This window comes from Nicotiana attenuata, unplaced genomic scaffold (assembly GCF_001879085.1).
Source record: "Nicotiana attenuata strain UT unplaced genomic scaffold, NIATTr2, whole genome shotgun sequence".
NCBI lineage: Eukaryota > Viridiplantae > Streptophyta > Magnoliopsida > Solanales > Solanaceae > Nicotiana > Nicotiana attenuata.
This window is the reverse complement of record NW_017670354.1, coordinates 870,190-893,272: the sequence shown is the minus strand read 5'-3', so window position 1 is coordinate 893,272 and position 23,083 is coordinate 870,190.

Genomic DNA, 23,083 nt, shown 5'->3' with positions numbered 1-23,083 from the left:
CTCTACTAAACTAAAAATAATAGCTCCTAAAATAACAACTACAAAATTATGAAATCATTTTTAATTAATTAAAAGTAAAATTAAAAATTAAAAGTGAAACTGTTTTATATTAATTAGCTAAATAAAAGAGAATATTTTTGTAATTTTTATTTTTGTGACAAAATAAAGTAAAAGAGCCAAAACTAATTGAAATAGCGATATTAGGCCTAAACTAAATATTTATCACATGTCTGCATACCTTGGTATGAAACTTGAATTGAATTGAGTATTCTTCGTGTTGCTGCTGTGCATTTACTTTGGGACTACGGGACGGTATCCCGGGAGATCCCCTTGTATGTTTACTTTGGGACTACATATTTGTATTCCGGGAGATCCCCCTGCACTTTTACATTGGAACTACGGGACTGCACCCGGTAGAATCCCCCAGTACTGAGTATTTATATTTGGGACTAAGGATCGGGATTCCGGTAGATCCCCACGCACTATGAGTTGGACTACGAGATGGTATCCCGGGAGATCCACTGGATATTTATATTTGGGACTACAGGACGGTATCCTGGGAGATCCCCGGTTGTTATCTCTATGCTGAGCTGTGTTCTTTCCGTGATTTCTTCTTTCTCTACAATAGTTGTTGTTATTCTTATTATCATGTGTTAGTTCATACTGTTAGCATTTAACTGTATTGAAGTATTCTATACTGTGCTATCTCATTTTTTTTAGCTATAATCAGTAGGGCCCTGACCTTCCTCGTCACTACCCGACCGAGGTTAGGCTTGGCACTTACTAAGTACCGATATGGTGTACTCATGCACTTCCTGGGCATGTTTTTCATGTGCAGATCCAGGTACTTCGACTCAGCCCTACTACCCTTGAGGCGGGGGATCCATTAGAGACTTTAATGTAACAACCCGATTGATCGTTTTGAGCCCTAGCGCACCGTTCAGCAGTTCGAGGCCATGAGCAGCTTCAATTCAGGCATTATGACTTGTACGCGTGGTCGAAATTAAATTTTGGGAAGTTCGGAGTTGACTTGGAGAGGAAATTCTCATTTCGGAAGCTTTAAGTTGAAAGAATTGACTAGGATTGGATTTTAGAGTAAACGACATCGGAATCGGGATCTGAAGGTTCTAGCAGGTTCGTATGATGATTTCGGACTTGGGCGTATGCCCGGATCGGGTTTTGGGTGACCCGGGAGCGTTTTGGCGCCTATTGTGGAAGTTAGCATTTTGGAAGAAACTTCATAAGTTTGGGTTGAAGTGCTTATCAGTGTTATCGATGTCCGTTTGAGATTCCGACTTTGGGGGTAGCTCCGTATGGTGATTCTGGAGTTGGGAGCGCGATCGGAAGTGAATTCGGATGTCCGTGGAGCATTTTGGAGTCATTTGGCTAAAGATAGAAATTTGAAGGTTTTTGAGAAGTTTGACCGGAGGTGGACTTTTTGATATCGGGGTCGGAATCCGATTTCGAAAGTTGTAGTAGGTCCGTAATGTCGAATATGACTTGTCTGCAAACTTTGGAGTCAATCGGACGTGATTTGATAGGTTTTAAACATCGAAAGTAGAAGTTTGAAATTCTAAAGTTCATAAAGCTTGGTTTGGAGGTCGATTCGTGGTTTTAGCGTTGTTTGATATGATTTGAGGCCTCGAGCAAGTCCGTAATGTGTTTTGGGACTGGTTGGTATGATTCGTTGGGGTCCCGCGGGCCTCGGGTGGATTCCGAGTGGTTAACAGATTGAAAATGGAATTTTTGAAGGGCTGAACCGCTGGTTGCTGGTATAACCGCACCTGCGAGACTTGGGCCGCAGGTGCGGAGCTGCAGAAGCGACCAGAGGAGCCGCAGATGCGGTTTGGATCAGAAGGGAAGGGACCGCAGATGCGGTCAAGTAGCCGCAGAAGCGGGACCGCACCTGCGGCGGTCAAGTCGCAGAAGCGGAAAGGGGCCGACCAGGTTGGGACCGCAGATGCGGTCGTTTTGTCGCAGATACGCGACCGCACCTGCGGAAGAAGAAGACCAGATGCACAAGCGGAGCATAGGAGAAGGATCGCAGATGCGGATGGAAACTCGCACCTACGGAACCGCAGAAGCGGTCAAGTGACGGCAGGTGCGGAACTGCTGGAGACAGAATGCTTCTTTTAAAAATCGGGGGTTTTGTTATTTTCCCCCATTTTTCATTGGGTGAGGGAAATTTTGGAGAGCTTCAAGTGGGATTTTTCATCATCAACGACAAGGTAAGTTAATTCCACCTATCTTGAGTTAAATATATCGATTATGTATGGATTTTAGCATGTAAATTGGTAGAAATTTGGGGGTTTGAGGAAAACCTAAAAAAATTGATATTCTTGGAATTTGACTATGATTTTGGGTATGGAATTGAGAGTAAATTATATATTTGAGTTCGTGAGGCTATTATTCTTCGAAAAATTTCGGAATCCGGGCACGTGGGACCGAGGGCATTTTTGTCAACTTTTCGATCGGGGTTAGGAATTGTTATATATGGATTGTAATGAGTAATTGAGCATATATTAATGGATGCGCATAATTATTGGCTAGTTTTGGAGCGTTGTGCATCAATTTAAGTATTCGGAAGGGCGTGGAATGCCGGTTATGGATCTTCAGAGCGAGGTGAGTCTCCTTTCTAACCTTGTAAGAGGGAATTGTCCCCATAGGTGAAATAATTGGTTATGTGCTCCTATTTGTGGGGGCTACGTACGCACGAGGTGACGAGAGTCCGTGCGTAGCTACTAATATGTGTAAGTCCGATAGTCTAGGACCCAGAAAAAAAAAGCATGCTATACTTGGAATATCTGTGATCTTATTGACAATTAAATTTCTTAAATCCTATCGAATTGGTAAATAAATTTCTAAGAAGATTAAACTTCATTTTCTTGAATTGATAAAAGGGAATTTGGCTTTTCCTTGGATAATTATTCCCTGATAAATTCATGATTGACTAATTGTCGTGTTTATTTATATTTGACCGCGTCGCATGTATGATTCGCGAGCGGGGTAATAGATGTATCTATGGTTCGGGCCGCTCGAACCTCGGCAGTGCACATTTTACATTTATGTTGGATCGGGCCGTACGACCTCAGCATGAGTTGCGCATGTTTGAATTGCTTGTCTTGAGATCTATTGATATTGCTGTCTGCTCTCCCGACTTGAGATAATTGTTAATTAATGGAATATGAATCCGGAGACTTTAAATAAAAAGGAACTTTCACCTATTTAGTGACTCATTTAAATTTTACTATTGTTCTTAATAAATCCGTGAGTCATCGCATTAATAATATTATTACTGGACCTCTAGTAAGTGTCGAAGTTGTCATCTCGTCTCTACTTCTTCTAGATTAGGCGGGATACTTACTGAGTACACATTATTTTTGTACTCATACTACACTTCTGTGCATTTTTGTTGCACAGGCACATGCACCTCTAGTGGCCTAGTGGGCGTAGCAGCATGGTTGACACGGAAACTAGATGAGCTGTATTTCCTCGAGGCGACCCGCAGCTAGTATAGTCTCTCTCAGGATTTTGTTTATTTTCTGTCCACTTGTATTCCGAACAGCTGTTGTACTTTATTCGGTTTTTTTTCTTCTTAGAAATTGCTCATGCACTTGTAACACCGGGTTCTGGGATGGTTATGAAGTATTTTGTATTAATTGCTTATCATTTAATTTGAATTGAAGCGATTATCTTTTAATTGGTAAATTTGAAGGAAAATCATATCTTTCAAGAGTACTAAGACGAAAATTTAATTAAGTATTTTTGGTTGGCTTGCCTGACAGTGGTGTCCGGCGCCATTACGACCCTTAGTGGATTTGGGGTCGTGACATTCAAGGTATGTCTGCCGCGTCCGCAGACCGAGGAGTCCCTTTCCATTCTCTCTCATAGCATTAGCCCTTCTGTATTTCTTTTATTTAGACACTCTGGAGTTAGAACACTGTAGTTATTCCACAGCTTGTGATTTCATGAGATTCCGGGTTTTGGGAGATGTAGTTTTAGTTGAGAGTTGTATTGTATATGCCGAACGGCATCTTTAAACTTTCACTATGTTTATTCCGCAAGTTTTTATTTGTTTTATTCTATTGTTTCTTTTTCCACAATTTGTTAGGCTTACCTAGTCGTAGAGACTAGGTGTCGTCACGATAGTTCATGGAGGGCGAACTGGGGTCATGACAGTAACACAAACTAATATGTAGGAATGTTAAGAAGATCTGCAAAGAGATGACAGTTTATACTTGGTAGTACAAGAATGGAGACAGAAACACCAATCATACTCCAAATATGGAATTAATGATCCACGACTACAGATTTCTCTTTGTCTCTCGCAGTTTATTGTAGGACTTCTTGCAGATTTTTCGAAAAAATACCGAGCGAGCAGCAAGCCTCACGGGGCAATGTGGAGAGGAGGGGAGAGAGGAAGGGAGAGAGGAGAGAAAGAAGGAAAGGGTGTAACTAAATCCCTTGATTGAAGCCACAAATAATGGATTGGGAGCCTTTTTAAGGTGGATTGTATATATTTGGTAAACAAAACTTGTTTATGCCAGGTAATTAGCTAAACATGGACATTAAGGATAATAAAGTTTCAAATAGTGTATAGGAATGAAAAAATCCCTTTAAGAAAATGGGTATAGGTTAAATGGGGGCAACCAAATAGGGCACCCCGTGCAATTTTTACTTTTTTGTGTGTACCCCATATTAATGAGTATGCAATTTTAAGAAATCACATAAATAAATTTTAAAAATAGCAAATTGCTGTTATTGCTATTATATAATACAACAACAAAAAAGTTATCCAAAATATTTCCTTGGACTTAAGAGAATTATTATATGAAAACTGTTGTTGTTCCTAGTACCTAATACTAAACACAAATATATAATACAAAAGTACTTTAATCACAATTATTCAAAAATTTATCAAATAATAATACAGATCAAAAAAATAAAGCTTTTGGCCTTTTAGAAATGTGAAATGAAAACATGGACCTGTCATTTGTTGGAATAATGCAAAAGGAAAAAAATATGATGACAACTCATTTAGAATATATATTTTCTTCTATTTCATGCTTATTATTGCTTCAAGTTACCTTTTTAATGACTCTTTTTTTTTGGTAATTAATTCTTTCATTTACCAGGGAAAATATTTACAAGTAAATCAAATTCTTACATAGTTGCCTATCATACTAATTTTTCCCCATCCCATCTATTTAATATCTACATCTATTACATTGGATACCAATTTAATCTGTGCAGAATTTTCTCTACTTTCCTGTTGCTACAACAGTGTATCTCTTGGATTATCAGCTTACAAACTATCTCCCATCCTCTTGTCTTGTTTTTAAAGATTCGACCATTTCTTTCCTGCCACACATAGTATATTGTAGCTGCCAGCACCATCTTGTATAATTCAGCTACTGCATTCCTTCTATTAGCCCATTTCTCTGTCCACTTTAGCTCCCCATCCCATCCTTTTACTGATCTATCAATGCCTTGCCATTCTAATAGTTTACTTCACAGAACTTTTGCATATGAACATTCAAAGAATAAGTGTTGTATGGTCTTCTTTTCACTTTTTCACAGAACACAATCTTGATCAACTGAATCTCCCCATTTTTGCAATCTATCATTTGTATATAATCTTCCATGTGCTATCATAGTTAGTATAAAGTTCCATCTGGGGCATCCTCCATTGTGACATACTGCTTTTCTCCAACTTACTTTCTCAAACGTACCTCGTAGCCTGTGATAGATTTGTTTGATAGAACAGTTATTCATATTTGTGATATCATCCTGGCTGAATCCTACTTCCATCATAGTCTTCTGTGCCTTCATGATCTTGCCTACCATCCATGATGCTTGTTTCAACTGTATTGTCCAGATGTTCCTTCCTCTAATGTAGTAACCATGTACCCACTGTATCCACAACTTCTTCTTCTCTTTACATAAGTTCCAAATTGCTTACATACAGCAGCTTTGTTCCAGATTGTTATATTCATGACATTAAAACCACCTGCTGACTTGGGAAGGCATATTTTCTCCCATGCTAGTAGTGCTTTTTTTGAAACTGTACCTTCTCCAGTCCATAGGAAGCTTCTGCATATTGACTCAATTAGTTTTGTGATCTTCTTTGGTAGAACAAATATTTGGGCCCAGTAGGTTTCAATGGAGAACAGAATACTTTTTATAAGTTGAATCCTTCCAGCATAGGACAAGAATTTTGCAGTCCATGAAGTGATTCTTCCCACTATTTTATCAATAAGTGGTTGAAACTGTGCTATGGATATTCTTTTGGAGCTCAGTGGTGCTCCAAGGTATCTAACTGGTAATACACCTCTCTGAATTCCTAGAAATTCTAGGATCTCCTCCTGCTCTTTATTTGTGACTCCTCCAAAGAAAATTGAGCTTTTGTTTTTGTTAATCCTCAATCCAGAAGCTTTTGAGAACTCCATAAAGCGTTGAAATAATATTTTAACTGATCCAATATCTCGCCTGCAAAACAATAAAAGATCGTCAGCAAAACCAAGTTGCAAGATTTGCATCTTAGCACACTTGGGGTGGAAGTTGAAGTTTGGGATCTCAGCCAATTTCTTTAGTTTCCTTGTCAAGTACTCCATTGCAAGCACAAATAGAAATGGTGAGAGGGGGTCCCCTTGTCTCAGTTCTCTCCTGGCCTCTAATGGCTTAGTTAGTGCACCATTAATCATGACTGTATATGTGACAGTTTCCATACAAGTCATGATCCATCTTACAAACTGCTCTGGGAATGCTAATGCATGTAATATCTGCTCCATAAAAGCCCATTCAATTGAATCATAAGCTTTCTGCATATCCAATTTCATCATACATCTAGGTGATGCCCCTTTTCTCCCATATCCTTTCACAAGCTCATGACTCAGAATAATATTACCTGTGATTACTCTGCCAGGAACAAAAGCTGCCTGTGTATTATCAATTAGTATGTCCATTACACTTTGTAGCCTCTTGGTGAGAATCTTTGATATCACTTTGTACAAGACTGTACAACATGAGATAGGCCTATATTCTTTAATGCTTGCAGGATTTTTGACTTTAGGAATTAAGGTAATGGCAGTACAATTGATAGACTTGAACATTTGTGCTGATTCAAAAAATTCCAACACAGCCTTTGTCACATCCTGCCCAATGGTTGGCCAGGATTTCTTGAAGAAAACAGCATTTAGCCCATCATAACCAGGGGCTTTTAGGTCACTAATATCCTTCATTGCTTCCCACATTTCTTCCTTAGACACTTGCTTGATAAGATGTAGTTGTTGTTCCCTATTCAATATTGCCCCCATTTTCATATCATTTGGATTAACAGCTGGAAGATTATCTGCTCTTGAGCCCAATAACTTCTTGTAGTATCCCATGATTTCTGCCTCTATATCTTCCTCTAACACTAGCTGAACCCCATGTCATAAGTTAGCATCTGTATTCCATTCAAATTATTCCTATTCTTCATCTGAGCAAAGAAATAAGCTGAGTTTGAATCCCCCAGTTTCAACCATTGCACTCTTGATCTTTGTCTATATATGTTTTTCTCAATCAGTACGCATTTTTCTAGTTCACCCTTCAGTGCTTTTTCCTTCTCAATTAGCTCTAGCTTTTGTAGATTGGAACTCATTTCTTCCTGTACTGATTGAAGCTCCTTCCTGATCCCTTTATTTTCTCACCAACTCCTTTGTAATGCTGAGTGTTAATCTCTTTTATAGCCTCCTTTACCTTCTTGAGCTTATTCCATACTACTTGCATCATACCACCAGTATTCCTTCCTTCCCAGGCTTATTCAACTTTCTATATGAATTGAGGATGATCAACTATACAATTGAAGAATTTGAATGGTCTATTTTTCTTCCCCTGCACTTGTGTTATCATTTGCTTTAATGGTGAATGATCAAACACTAAAGGCTCTAAGACCTGCACTTTCATGTTAGGCATTATCATCATCCAGGCTACATTTACTAATCCCCTATCTATTCTACTATAAGTATGATTGTTAGTCCATGTATAATTCCTTCCCACATACCGTAGTTCATGCATCCCTGTATCAAGCATATATTCCTTAAAATCCCTTGTTTCCATATCTTGTACCTTAGTACCATGCTGTCTATCCTGTGCCTGGAGGACAGCATTATAGTCTCCCATTGCTAACCAGGGCCCCTGTTGTAAACTGTGTATCTGTCTCAACTTTCTCCACAAACTTAGTCTATCTTTGATAGTATGTAAACCATATATTGCTGAAAAGACAAATGTGATTGCCTTTGATATGATTCTAATCTGCCCATGTATCAACTGTTCATCAACTTCTTCTAGATCAAAATTATAAATTCTAGGATCCCATATTACCCATATTCTACTTGTATTGCTTGTACTAGCATTTGATATCCACTGCCAACCAGGTGCTATTTTTTCTATTATTTCCTTTGTTCTGTGCTCCTTTACTCTATGCTCGACCAATGCTATTAGAGCTTTATTATTACCTGTTATAGACTCCTTCACTTCCTTTTGCTTATATGTTTTATTCAACCCCCTAATATTCCAAGTTATGATACTCATATTGGTATAAAAAGAGGTTTATAATATTGCTCCTGCACTCCTTGACTACTCATTTGCATTTTGCTTGTACCTGGTTCATCATAGTTTGTGCTGCTCTTCAAGGTTTGGGCCTCTTTCTTTCCTGCAGCTTCCTGCTCTTCATTTTGTCTGACCTTAGCTGCCCTTGCTGCTAATTTCCCAAGTACTGTAATCCACCCTTCATCCTTCCTTTGTACTTCTTTATCTGTTGGTTTTGGCTCTCCTAGCTGGTCAGATTCAATCATTTCCTTTTGTTCTATTTCCTTCTTTTCATTAGCTCCAATTCTGTCAGTTCTTAGCCAAACCTGTTTACCTGTGGCTGCTTTCTTTTGTTGGATCATTTTCTGTGGTTGTGGCCTTTTGATCTCAGCACAATCATGTCCTATTTTCAAACATTTAGAGCAGTATGTTGGTTCCCAGTCATAGGCAACCTCCTGTTGAATTAGCCTCCCCTTAGGATCCTGCAATTTCACACTTCTAGGCAATGGCCTAGTTATGTCCATTTCAATTAGCATTCGTGCATATGAGATCCTCATTGTTACAGTAGTACATTCATCCGCATACACTGGGTTCCCCAAAGCACTTCCTATCTTGCTTAGTGCTTTCATGCTCCAGAAGTTAAGAGGCAAATTGGGAAATCTCACCCATAATGGGATAGTCTTCAATACCTCATCGTAAACATTGAAGTCTTCAGTCCATGCTTTCATGATTATAGGTTTATTATTCACTGTATGAGGTCCAGAGTATAGCACTTGGTCCCTTTCCTCCAGATTACTAAACCTTATCACAAAATAACCCTCATTATGATAGTAGATCTGTGGCTTCCTTGAGAATTTACCTACTGAGCTGAGAAATCTCTCCATAGCTCCAATGGTAGGTGAATCCCCTATCACATACAGAATAATCGCAGATCTCCATTTATCATTTTCCTGCTCGACATCCTCAGCCTCTAATTTTACAATTTTCTCACCATTTTGAACGATGGAGCCATAAGCTGCAGATTCATACCCTTCATGGCTAATTTATTCCCTGCTACCACATTTGCCCATGATTGATCCTGTTTGATAGCCTTTGGTTCATCATTTTTACTGCTCTCTACTGTACCATAGTTGCATGATACTGTTCCATTGCTGGTATTGTTCCTGGCTTGCTCTTGAGTTTTCCCGCTCCCAGATCCACTTCCACTTGCTTGAGTAGTTGTAGGTGTAGCTGCAATTGTCTTCAATTTGTCCTTATTCCGCGATGGATCTGCTTCCTCATTGCTTATCTCACTCTGCATGCTCCTCGGAGTGAGATTTCCAGCTTGGTCTTCAATTCGAACTCCCTTAGGTGACACAAATAGTTCTAGTACTGCTTTTGTGAACGCTACTGTGTTAAAACACAAAACCAGAAAACTGTTAGAAGAATAAAATAAACTAGAAAAACAGTAGAGATTAAAAGATATTCCGAGTCCACAATTTGCTTGTGCGTCCTTAAGGAATTTTAACCCCCTCACACGTTGCCAAGGTAATGGATTAAATCCTCCCAGGATAAAACGGAATAAACCTTCCTGCAACAGTGGCAATACAAACTGCAGGATACCAACAAACTTAAAGAACGGAGCAAAATCACACTTACGAATTCGAGAGAGAGAGAGACTGCGAATTAGAATGCAGTATTTTCAGAAAGAAGGAAGTTCTGTACTATTTTTTTGGTATCTTAAAAACAAAGCCATGCCTCTGAATTTATAGGCAATTATTGGAAGAGGTGTGATGTCTGTTCTGGAAAGGTGCCTGTTCAGAAAATTCGCCGCTTGCCGCGGTCTTACCGCGGTTACGCTAGGACCGCGGCCAAAGTGGCTCTCTGAACCTGTAGAAGGGTTCTGGCGCGGTCCTACCGCGGTTACGCGAGGACCGCGGCCAGACTATATTTCTGAATCTTCAGCATTGATCTGGCATTTAATTAATTATAATTAATTAAATAAATTTTGTCCAAAAAATAATCTTATCGATCGATCATTTGACAAATCCAAATCCAAATCCAAAGCCAAAGCCAAAGCCGAAGCCGAGCCGAGCGAGCGACGACGACGGCGCGAGGGTTCATTCTCTTCAACTCCTTTTAAGAGCTTTAAGAAGTGATTCTATATATAGCACACAAATGTAGTTGTCCCTCACCAATGAGGGACAAAGTGCAAGACATAAGCTCACTTCTTCAAATTTTTATTTTTCCCTCCATTTCCAATTCACACCTTTATACTTTAAAGCCCAATGGCTTAAAAGTCCAACAATCCCCCACATGAATGGGAATGGCTGTATCAAGAAAGATCATAGATGAAAGCTGTGTGATTTGCAAGTAAGGATTAATTGCATCTGGATAAGTAGGTTTCCCTTTGAACTTTCCGTAGTGAACATATGTCGGATGTACTCGGTCAATCGGTAGATTTGATATCTTTTAACCGTCGAATTTTAGTGTATACCTAGACAACCATATGTCACACAACCAACCCTTAACCGTCTTTTGGTTCTCATTGTTGTGTTCGTTTCAGCCATGAACACCGCCTGGTCTCATAAGTGCGTAGAGAATTGGCCTTACAAAATTTTCATTGAAGCGACTTCCACTTCACTCTTACATAGGTGATTCCTAAACGTGTAATCCTTTAGATTGACACTATTTGATAATTACCACATCAAACTTAAGTAATCATTAAAGAACGTGTAAAGTTCTATCCTTGTTACTGAACATTGTCTTCATCACGAGAAGGGACCAAAGATTTTACTTTGACAATGTTGAACCGGTCAATCACAACTTTGTTTGAGCTCCTTGAACCTAGATCTCGGAACATCCAAAATTCTAGGTAGAGTTACCGCCATGTTGACTTGTCCTCGGCCATAGTCCCATTCCCTTAGATGATTTCTCAACTCCCTCTCTAGTTAAGCCTTTTGTAAGCGGATCCGCCACATTATCCTTTGATCTTACATAATCAATAGTGATAATTCCACTAGAAAGTAGTTGTCTAACGGTGTTATGTCTTCGTCGTATATGACGAGACTTTCCGTTATGCATAACGCTCCCTGCCCGTCCTATTGCAGCCTCACTATCGCAATGTATGCAAATAGGAGCCAAAGGTTTTGGCCAGAACGGAATGTCTTCTAAGAAATTTCGAAGCCATTCAGCTTCTTCACCGGCTTTATCCAAAGCTATAAACTCTGATTCCATTGTAGAGCGAGCGATGCACGTTTGTTTGGAAGACTTCCAAGATACTGCTCCTCCACCAACAGTAAAAACATATCCACTTGTGGACTTTGTTTCTGTTGAGCCGGTTATCCAATTTGCATCACTATATCCTTCGATAACCGCAGGATATTTATTGTAGTGCAAAGCGTAGTCTTGGGTATATTCCAAATATCCCAGAACTCGTTTCATTGCCACCCAGTGATGTTTGTTGGGATTACTTGTGAATCGACTAAGTTTACTTATTGCACAAGCTATATCAGGTCGTGTACAGTTCATGATGTACATTAAGCTTCCCAACACACGAGCATACTCCAATTGAGACGTACTTTCACCTTTATTCTTTATAAGATGATGATTTAAGTCAATTGGAGTTCTTGCACTTCTAAATTCCAAGTGTTTGAATTTTTCAAGTACCATTTTCACGTAATGTGATTGAGACAAAGCTAGACCCTGAGGAGTCCTCTGGATTTTAATTCCTAGAATTACATCGGCAACTCCTAAGTCTTTCATATCAAACTTACTAGCAAGCATACGCTTAGTAGCTTGAATGTCGGCAATGTCTTTGCTCATTATTAGCATATCATCAACATATAAGCAAACAATGACTATATGATTTGGAACGTTCTTAATGTAAACACATTTATCACATTCATTAATCTTAAAGCCATTTGACAACATTGTTTGGTCAAATTTCGCATGCCATTGCTTGGGTGCTTGTTTTAGTCCATAAAGAGACTTAACAAGTCGACACACCTTCTTTTCTTTTCCCGGAACCACAAACCCTTCAGGTTGGTCCATGTAAATTTCTTCCTCTAAATCACCATTTAAGAAGGCTGTTTTTACATCCATTTGATGGATTTGAAGATCATACAAGCCGGCTAACGCTATTAGCATCCGAATGGATGTAATTGTTGTTACCGGCGAGTATGTGTAACAATAGTCAAGGCCTTCTCGCTGTCTAAATCCTTTGACAAAAAGTCTTGCTTTGTATTTGTCAATAGTACCATCGTCTTTCATTTTCTTCTTGAAAATCCATTTAGAACCCAATGTTTTGTTACCTGGAGGAAGATCAACCAATTCCCAGGTATGGTTGCTTAATATGGATTCTATTTCACTATTGACAGCTTCTTTCCAATATTGTGCTTCTGAGGAAGACATTTCTTCCTTGAAGGTACGAGGATCATTTTCTAGTAGGAAAGTCAGAAAATCTGGACCGAATGAAGTAGATGTCCGTTGACGTTTACTTCTTCTCAGATTTTCCTCATTAGGCATACCATCTGTTATTTCCTCCCGAGGTCGTTTTGACTTTTGGTAGGTCACTTCACTTTCCTTTTTATACGGATAAATAGTTTCAAAAAATTCAGCATTATCTGATTCTATTATTGTATTAACGTGAATCTCAGGATTTTCTAACTTATGAACCAGAAAACGATATGCCTTGCTATTGGTTGCATATCCAATAAATACACAATCAACCGTTTGTGGACCTATCTTAACCCTTTTAGGTTTAGGAACTTGTACCTTAGCTAAACACCCCCACACTTTGAAGTATTTCAAGCTGGGCTTCCTTTCTTTCCATTTTTCATAGGGAATGGACTGTGTTTTACTATGAGGTACATGGTTGATTATTCGGTTAGCTGTAAGTATAGCTTCCCCCCACAAGTTCTGTGGTAAACCAGAACTTATCAACAACGCATTCATCATCTCTTTCAACATTCGATTCTTTCTCTCCGCAATTCCATTAGATTGTGGAGAGTAAGGGGCAGTTGTTTGGTGAATAATGCCATTTTCCAAACATATTTCTTCAAAAGGAGATTCATATTCTCCACCCCTATCACTTCTTATCGCTTTGATCTTTTTGCTTAGTTGTGTTTCAACTTCACACTTGTATTGCTTGAAAGCATCAATTGCCTTATCTTTACTATTAAGTAAATAAACATAGCAATATCTCGTGCTATCATCAATAAAAGTAATGAAATACTTTTTCCCACCGCGAGATGGTGTTGACTTCATGTCACAAATATCTGTGTGAATTAAGTCTAAAGGACTTGAATTCCTTTCAACGGACTTATAAGAATGCTTAGCATACTTTGATTCCACACATATTTGACATTTGGAATTAATGCAATCAAATTTTGGTAATACTTCTAAATTTATCATTTTTCGCAATGTTTTGAAGTTGACGTGACCTAAACTTGAATGCCATAAAGTGTTTGACTCAAGTAAGTAAGAAGAAGCATTATCTTTATTGATAGGAACTGCTATTACATTTAGCTTAAAAAGGCCCTCATTCAGGTAACCTTTTCCTACATACATATCATTCTTACTTAGTACAACACTATTGGAAACAAAAATACATTTGAATCCATTCTTGACAAGAAGTGAGGTAGACACAAGATTCTTGCGAATTTCTGGAACATGGAGAACTTGGTTTAGAGGCACTATTTTTCCCGACGTCATCTTTAACGCAATCTTACCAACTCCTTCAATTTTGGCTGTAGACGAATTTCCCATGAAAATTGTCTCGTCGGGTCCTGCGGGGGCATAAGAAGAAAATAACTCCTTGTTAGCACAAACATGGCGGGTGGCTCCAGAATCTATCCACCATTCTTTAGGATTTCCTACCAAGTTGCATTCAGACAACATGGCACACAAGTCCTCCATTTCTGCAGCATTTTCAACCATGTCTCTGAATTTATAGGCAATTATTGGAAGAGGTGTGATGTCTGTTCTGGAAAGGTGCCTGTTAAGAAAATTCGCCGCCTGCCGCGGTCCTACCGCGGTTACGCTAGGACCGCGGCCAAAATGGCTCTCTGAACCTGTAGAAGGGTTCTGGCGCGGTCCTACCGCGGTTACTCCAGGACCGCGGCCAGACTATATTTCTGAATCTTCAGCATTAATCTGGCATTTAATTAATTATAATTAATCATTTGACAAATTCGAAGCCGAAGCCGAAGCCGAAGCCGAGCCGAGCGAGCGACGACGACGGCGCGAGGGTTCATTCTCTTCAACTCCTTTTAAGAGCTTTAAGAAGTGATTCTATATATAAGCACACAAATGTAGTTGTCCCTCACCAATGAGGGACAAAGTGTAAGACATAAGCTCACTTCTTCAAATTTTTATTTTTCCCTCCATTTCCAATTCACACTTTTATACTTTAAAGCCCAATGGCTTAAAACTCCAACAGCTTTCCTCGTCTCCGTTGATCGTTGTTCATCAACAGCGTTCTTCTGCTGATTTTTCTTAGGCCTGCCTCTCCCTCCAATGGCTTCCAAACGCACATTAGCTGGTCCACGTTAGCGTGCGCCGACAGAGAAATTAACATACTAAACTTTACTAAATAATTAATGACTCTTGATATTATACTATAAACGCTTTTGCTCTATCTTCTAGTTCCTTTCATTGTTCTTCTTATGGAGACAAATTTATGTACCCTAGGGTTTTATCAACCTGAAATATAATCTTACTTATATGATGAATTTGGAGAATAACTAAATTAGTTTCTTTTTTCTAATTAGTTTATGTAACACTTAATTTTCTTCTCAATACTAAATTGTGTTTAACTAATTTTTTCTCAATATTAAATATAGTTTAACTTTTTTGGATTCAAATTCTTACTATTGTCTTATCCTTTAATCTGTATATTATATTAAAAACACGAAGGCCATTAGCGAAATGTCGTTTGCCTTTTTTGTCCTTTAAAATTTAGTTTCCCGTTAGCAAAATAGTAATTTAATTATTCTAATATTTATTAAGACGTTAAAATCAACTAAAAATTTTACACATTAAATAATTACCTTATTTGAACTACCATGTAAGAAATTCAAATATTTAAAATTTAAATATTAATAAAAGTTTTACCTTACAGAGCTATAAGATAAACATAGTAATTAAGTATTATATAAAACCTAACGTAGAAACTTCCGATAACTTATATTATGGTGTTGAATAGAACGGTAAACAAGGAATTGATACAATCAAATCAAATTTGACATTGATCTTGTTTATTATCGGTCCTCTGTAATTTTTTTCTTCTTTTATTTTTTGGACTATCATTACCATGAATCTATGAGAAAGAATAAGTTGATCAAATATCTTATGTAAAAGACTTTCTTGTGGATTAAGTACGGAATAACTTTTTGTGAAAAATTATGTTTCATTCTCTGGTTATATACAAACACAAGTACAAATACAAATACTACTAAATACTATTATTAGGTATAGCTTATCTCGATATTCATAATTATTATACTTTTTAACTCAACAAATTTAAAAATACTATCGGATGAGACATAATGATTGCACATAAAATATACAAAGTTTAATAATATTATATAATTTTTAAAAAGTAAATTATATTCAATAGAATTCTATTTTCAAAGACAAAAAATTTATCGTATACTTTACTTTTGACTCTTGCCAATCACTTTTCTCTCTCTCTCTCTCTCTATATATATATATATATATATATATATATATATATATATATATATATATAATTTTTGCTTAAATTTTGTATTTGAGTTAAAGTGATTAATGAAATTCAAATATATGAGGCGACGGTTTTGACCGTTAAGTCAAAGAATTGACTCAACCTTCAACTGTCATTACATTAGTGACGTGACTACACAAATAACATTAGCCACATGATGTGTACTATACTAATTTTATTAGGGGCAGACTTTTTTTTTTTTTTTTGAAATTTTCTATGCCACAATCTTAGTTCAAAACTGGGGGTATCTTAGTTTCAATACGTATTCCATTTCAAATCTCTTACTAGTAGGTCAAAATATTAACGCTTTTTTTTTAACTCTGATTTAAAACTTGTACTTAATCCTCAAATACTATTCTTTTGAGGCCTAAGATTTTCAAGTCAAGTCAACAGAGAGAAAGAAAAAAAATGAGAGGTGGGCATATTAATTACAGCAAAAGACTCATTAAATCCCAGTACATGGATGCTTAGAGCGATGAGCGATGTGGAGTTGTCATGGATGTTGATAGAAGCAGGGCGTCTCGGACAGCCCCTGTGCCCGTATTCATGGCCGATGCCATTTTGTCGGGGAGATCTCCTCAGGTGGAAGGAGTTTGTCCGGGAGCTGGCTCAGTGCGCTTTATTGAGGGTGGTGCGTCGTCCAACGTTGGAGGACGTCGTGTTGAGGGTGACGGCTCAGGTTCGGACGTCGAACCGGAGGATGTTAATGAGTTCGTGGGTCGCCACACCCACGTGGAGGTTAGGATGGACGGATCTGACCGTCATGTGGTCGTCCCGAGAGACTACAACTTGCTGCTGAACAGCGAGCAAGTGGCGTCTGCCCTAGCTCCCCTATGTGCCGCTCCTGAAAGCGAGATGCTTAGGGCGATGAGCGATGTGGAGTTGTCTCAGAAGGTCGCCGGTATGGCCCTGCAGGTAGAGGTTTTTTCTTCCCTTTTTGTCGTTGGGTTTGTGCGATGATCGTCGTTTTATACTTTGTTTCTGACTTCTTCCCTTCTCTTTTTTGTCAGACCCTCGTCATGGAGGTTGAGAGAGGAGAAGGACAGGCCTTTATGAGAAGATGTCGTCCAAATATCATCAGTATCGGGCTAAGCATAGGGCGATGGCCGACATTTATCAGGACCCTGAGTTTTAGGTGTTTCGTGAGGGGCTCAAGCAGCGGGAGGACCAGTTGGAGCACAAGGTTGAGGAGTTGAAGGAGAGGGACAAGGAGCTCGTGAAGGTTGTCGCCCGCAATAGTGAGCTGGAGGCTTCCCTTAAGGCGAGGGAGGATGAGCTCGAGTTAACAAAGGGGGTGAATGGCTGAGAATGCCGACTTACTGGGGAAGGTGACCGACTTGACCGCTGAGTGGAGTACTAAGGCAGCGGAGATTGAGGGTCTTAAGGGCGAGCTGGACGTTAGTGCCGACAACTTAGCGGCGGCTATTTCTGAATCGGTATCTTTGGAAGATGCCCTCCGTATTTCTAGATCGGAGCTGACTGAGGAGAAGGAAGCCTCTGGTCGTCAGGTTGCAGGGCTTGAAGGGCGTGTCAAAGAGTTGGAGGTGGAGCTGGCTGCACTAAATGGACAAATGGCCTCGTTGAGGGCAGAGGAGGCGAGTCGACGTTCTCAGTCTTCTACATCTCGTGCCTCAGCCGATCCGATCGTGACCCGCCGTTTGTACGAGTTGTGGGTCCACGCGGAGGCTCGGCTTGATGTGTATAAGGCTTTTCACGCTGAGGGAAGGGCTACTGAGGCGGAGGTTCAGGCTGTGCACACCGAAACTCATGCAGCTCGTGAGGCATGCGGGTACGACCCCCTCACACCTGACGGGGATGACATCAACTCTCATGATGCGAACCGCCTTTCTTCAAATTTGTGGTACGAAGATGGTTACCCCACTGGGGACAATGTGTAGTCTCTTTTTTTTTGTACTTGCTTTTGTTTAGGGGTTTTTGCACGGGGCGTACTTGAGCCCGTTTGTAGGGGCAAGTGTAAATAATATTCTGCTGTAATGTAAAATTTACTTTGTCGACTTGTTCTTTCTTGCATTTATCGAACCCATGATATCGTTGACACCCTTGGCTATTGGGATGTTGCTTCGAACTATCGTCGAAGTGGGATCCCGTCGTAGTTCGAATGAGGTCGAGCCTATATTTTCGTCGATGGCCTTGGCCACTGGGATGTTGCTTCGAACTATCGTCATAGAATCCTATCATGGTTCGAACGAAGTCGAACTTATATTGTCGTCGATGGCCTTGGACATTGGGATGTTGCTTCGAACTGTCGTCGAAGTAGAATCCCATCGTAGTTCGAACGAGGTCGAACTTATATTGTCGTCGATAGCCTTGGCCATTGGGATGTTGCTTCGAACTGTCGTCGAAGTAGAATCCCGTCGTAGTTCGAATAAGGTCGAACTTATATTGTCGTCGATGGCCTTGGCCATTGGGATGTTGCTTCGAACTGTCGTCAAAGTAGAATCCCGTCGTAGTTCGAACAACGTCGAACTTATATTGTCGTCGATGGCCTTGGCCATTGGGATGTTGCTTCGAGCTATCGTCGAAGTAGAATCCCGTCGTAGTTCGAACGATGTCGAACTTATATTGTCGTCGATGGCTTTGGCCATTGGGATGTTGCTTTGAACTGTCGTCGAAGTAGAATCCCGTCGTAGTTCGAACGAAGTCGAACTTATATTGTCATCGATGGCTTTGGCCATTGGGATGTTGCTTCGAACTGTCGTTGAAGTAGAATCCCGTCGTAGTTCAAACGAGGTCGAACTTATATTTTTGGAGATTTGATCGTATTCCCGTAGGAAGACGTCACATGTCGACTAGTGGAGATCTGGTTCTGCACATACGATGGAGATTTGATTCTATACATACAATGGAGATTTGATTCGGTACATACAATGGAGATTTGATTCCGTTCATACAATGGAGATTTGATTATCTATATGTAGTCCCTTCATTACTTCGTTCCGGAGATCATATCGACGGGTCGAGGTAATGAACAACGTGTCGGTCCTTAAGGCGTCTCCCTTGCCGCCTCGTTAAAAACCTCCCCGGGGAAACCCGATTGGGACATAACCCGGGTGAGGGAAAAAGAGTACGACTTAGGTGACGCCTTCTTTTAGAAGTGGAAGTACCTGAGATGGGCGATGTTCCAGTTGTTTTGGAGTAGTTTTCCCTCCATTGTTTCTAGCTGGAATGCTCCTTTGTTTGCTGCAGCTACGATTTTGTATGGTCCGTCCCAGTTTGTTCCCAATTTTCCCTCATTAGGGTCTTTTGATGCTTGTGTTTTGGCCTTGAGGACGTAGTCGCCGACTTTGAGTGGTCGCACCTTGGCTCTCTTATTGTAGTATCTTTCTACTTGCTGCTTCTGGTACCATTCTTATGTGGGCCATGTCTCTTCGTTCTTCGACTTCATCCAGATCTTGTAGCCTAATTTCGTCGTTTCTTGGTCCGCTCTCGTTGGAGTATCTCAAGCTGGGTTCCCCGACCTCGACGGGTATAACTGCGTCAGTCTCGTAGACCAGTGAATATGGCATTTCTCCTGTGCTGGTTTTTGGCGTAGTGAAGTATGCCCATAATACTTCCGGTAGTAGTTCAGGCCATAGCCCTTTAGCTTCCTCAAGCTTCTTTTTCAATATATTCAGTATTATTTTATTGGAGGATTCGGCTTGACCATTGGCGGCAGGGTGATATGGCATGGAGAGTATTCGTTTGATGCGCCATTTTTCGAAAAACTCAATCGTTCTTTTTTCGACGAACTAAGGTCCGTTGTCGCAGCTGATTTCTTTGGGGATGCCAAAACGGCATATAATGTTTTTCCATATGAAGGCGATGACCTCCTACTCACGTATCTGAGTGTATGCACCTCCTTCCACCCATTTAGAGAAGTAATCAGTTAAAACCAAAAAGAAGCGTACCTTACCTCGTCCTGCTGGGAGGGGGCCGACTATGTCCATTCCCCACTTTATGAATGGCCATGGTGAAGTGACGGAATTAAGGAGTTCCCCCGCTTGATGTATCATAGGGGCGTACTTTTGACATTGTTCACATCTTCTGACATAGTCGGCGGCTTCTTTTTTCATGGTGAGCCAGTAGTACCCGGTGCGGATGAGGCATCGGACGAGGGTGTGGTTTCCCGTGTGGGCGCCGTAGTGCCCTTCGTGTACTTCTTCCAGTACTCGCCTTGTTTGATGTGGCCCAAGACATTTGGCTAGGGGGACGCCTAACCTTCTTTTGTAGAGATCACCGTTTACTAGGCTGTACCGGGCTGCCTGCACCCGGAGTTTTTTGGCTTCTTTTTTATCTTGCGGGAGCGTTCCATCCTGCAAATAGGCTACAAAGCGGTTATGCCAGTCCCAAGTTAAGTTTATAGAATGTACCTCGATGTGGTCTATTGCGGAATGAAGGAGGGTGACCACGTTTTCCTTGTTGATATTCTTGGTGGCCGCGGCTAGTTTAGCGAGGCTGTTTGCTTTGATATTCTGCGCCCTGGGTATTTGGTCGAGGCGACAATCGTCGAATTCTGGCAGTAGTTTGTGGATTTCCGACTGGTATCTTTGTAGTCTCTACTTTTTGATTTGGAAAGTCCCGGTGACTTGGTTCACCACGAGTTGAGAGTCGCAGTAGAGGACGAGTCGTCGAGCACCATATTTGAGGGCTAACATCAAACCTGCAATCACAGCTTCATACTCGGCCTCGTTGTTAGTCATTTCGGGGCATCGTATGGACTGGCGAATTACTTCGCCTGTAGGGACCTTGAGGACGAGTCCCAGTCCCGATCCCGAGGCATTAGAGGCACCGTCGGTGTAGAGGACCCAGAGGTCGGTATGTGTAGAAGTGCGGAGTGCTTCCTGTTCTACCTCGGGCAATATTTTCGTGCTGAAATCAGCGACGAAGTCGGCGAGCACCTGCGACTTAATGGCAGTTGCGGTTGGTACGTTATGTCGTGCTCACTTAGTTCTATGGCCCATTTGGCAAGTCTACCCGATAGTTCGGGTTTGTGTAGGATACCCCTTAAGGGGAAGGTTGTCACCACTTTTATAAGGTGACATTGAAAGTACGGTCTAAGCTTCCGTGAAGCTACGACCAATGCCAGAGCTAGTTTTTCAAGGTAGGGGTACCTCGTCTCAGCATCGATTAAAGTTTTGCTGATATAGTAAATCGGTGATTGCGTACCTTTATTTTCTCGGGCCAAGACCGCGCTTACCGCAACTTCGGAAACTGTTAGATCACAAGTAGGCATTCACCTGGATCCGCTTTGACGAGTAGTGGTGGTGAGGATAGATACGTTTTTAGCTTTCTCAGGGCGTCGACGCATTCATCGTTCCATTGCAACCCGTGGTCTTTCCTCAGTACATTGAAGAATTTATGGCATCTATCCGAGGATCGTGAAATGAACCTTTATAGGGCGGCTATTCGTCCTGTTAATTTATGCACCTGCTTTTTGCTGGTCAGTATCTCCGGTATTGCATCGATAGCCCTGATTTGATCCGGGTTGACCTCGATTCCCCTCCGTGACACCAGGAAACCGAGGAACTTTCCAGAAGTCACGCCGAAGGCGCACTTTTCGGGATTCAGCTTCATCCCATACTGCCTTAGTATTTCGAAGGCTTCCTTCAGATGACCAATGTGATCTTCTTTCTTTGCCGACTTCACTAGCATGTCGTCGATGCAAACCTCCATTGTCTTACCGAGTTGTTCTTTGAGCATTTTGGTGACTAACCTTTGATACGTGGCCCGTGCATTCTTAAGCCCGAACGGCATCACCTTATAGCAGTACGTACCTCGATGAGTGATGAAAGTGGTCTTTTCTTGATCTTCTTCAGCCATTAGAATTTGGTTATAACCGGAGTACGCATCCAAGAAGCTCAGCAGTTCGTGCCCCACTGTTGCATCAATAAGTTGGTCGATGTGGGGTAACGGGAAAGAGTCCTTTGGGCATGCTTTGTTTAAATCGGTGAAGTCAACACACATTCGCCATTTCTCGTTCTTCTTTTTGACCATGACCACATTGGCAACCAATTGGGGGTATTTCGATTCTTCGATGGAACTGTTGGCGAGTAATTTATCAATCTCCTCGCTGACCGCCTCATTGATTGCGACATTGAACTTTCTCCTCATTTGTCGTACCGGCGGATAGAGTTGATCAACATTCAGCTTGTGTGTGGCGATCTCCCTTGGGATTCCTGGCATATCTGAGTAGGAAAAAGCAAACAAATCGGCGTTGTTAGTTAAAAACTCACGATACTCACCTGGCTCCGAGAGGTTGTGTCCAACATAAGCCTTTTTGGTGCAGTCGGTGTTATCTAACTGGACGGGATTGAGATCTTCTATGGTTGCCTTGCAAGCTTCTACAATGTCCGGGTCTTTGATGGCCTCTACTTGTATGTCGGGTTTGGTGCCCGACATGGCTGATTGGTATGCTTCCGTACTTGCCCCTTTCTGTTTGGTGTGTGTGCAATCTTGGGCGATCCAGTAGCATTCCTAGGCGATACGTGGCTCGCCTCGGATGCTGAATATTCCCCATGGGGTGGGAAATTTGATCACCTAATAGAAGCTTGAAGGGACGGCTCGCATGGCATGTATCCATGGTCGTCCTATGATGGCGTTGTAGGCCGTTTCCTGGTTCATGACGTGGAATGTCGTTTCCAGGGTAACCCCTCCTGCCAGGACATACAGCATTATTTCTCCAGATGTCCGCTCTACTGTATTATTAAAACCCGTTAGTGTTATGCAACGCGGTATTACTTTATCCTCGAGCCTCATTTGCATGAGAACTCGCGGGTGAACAATACA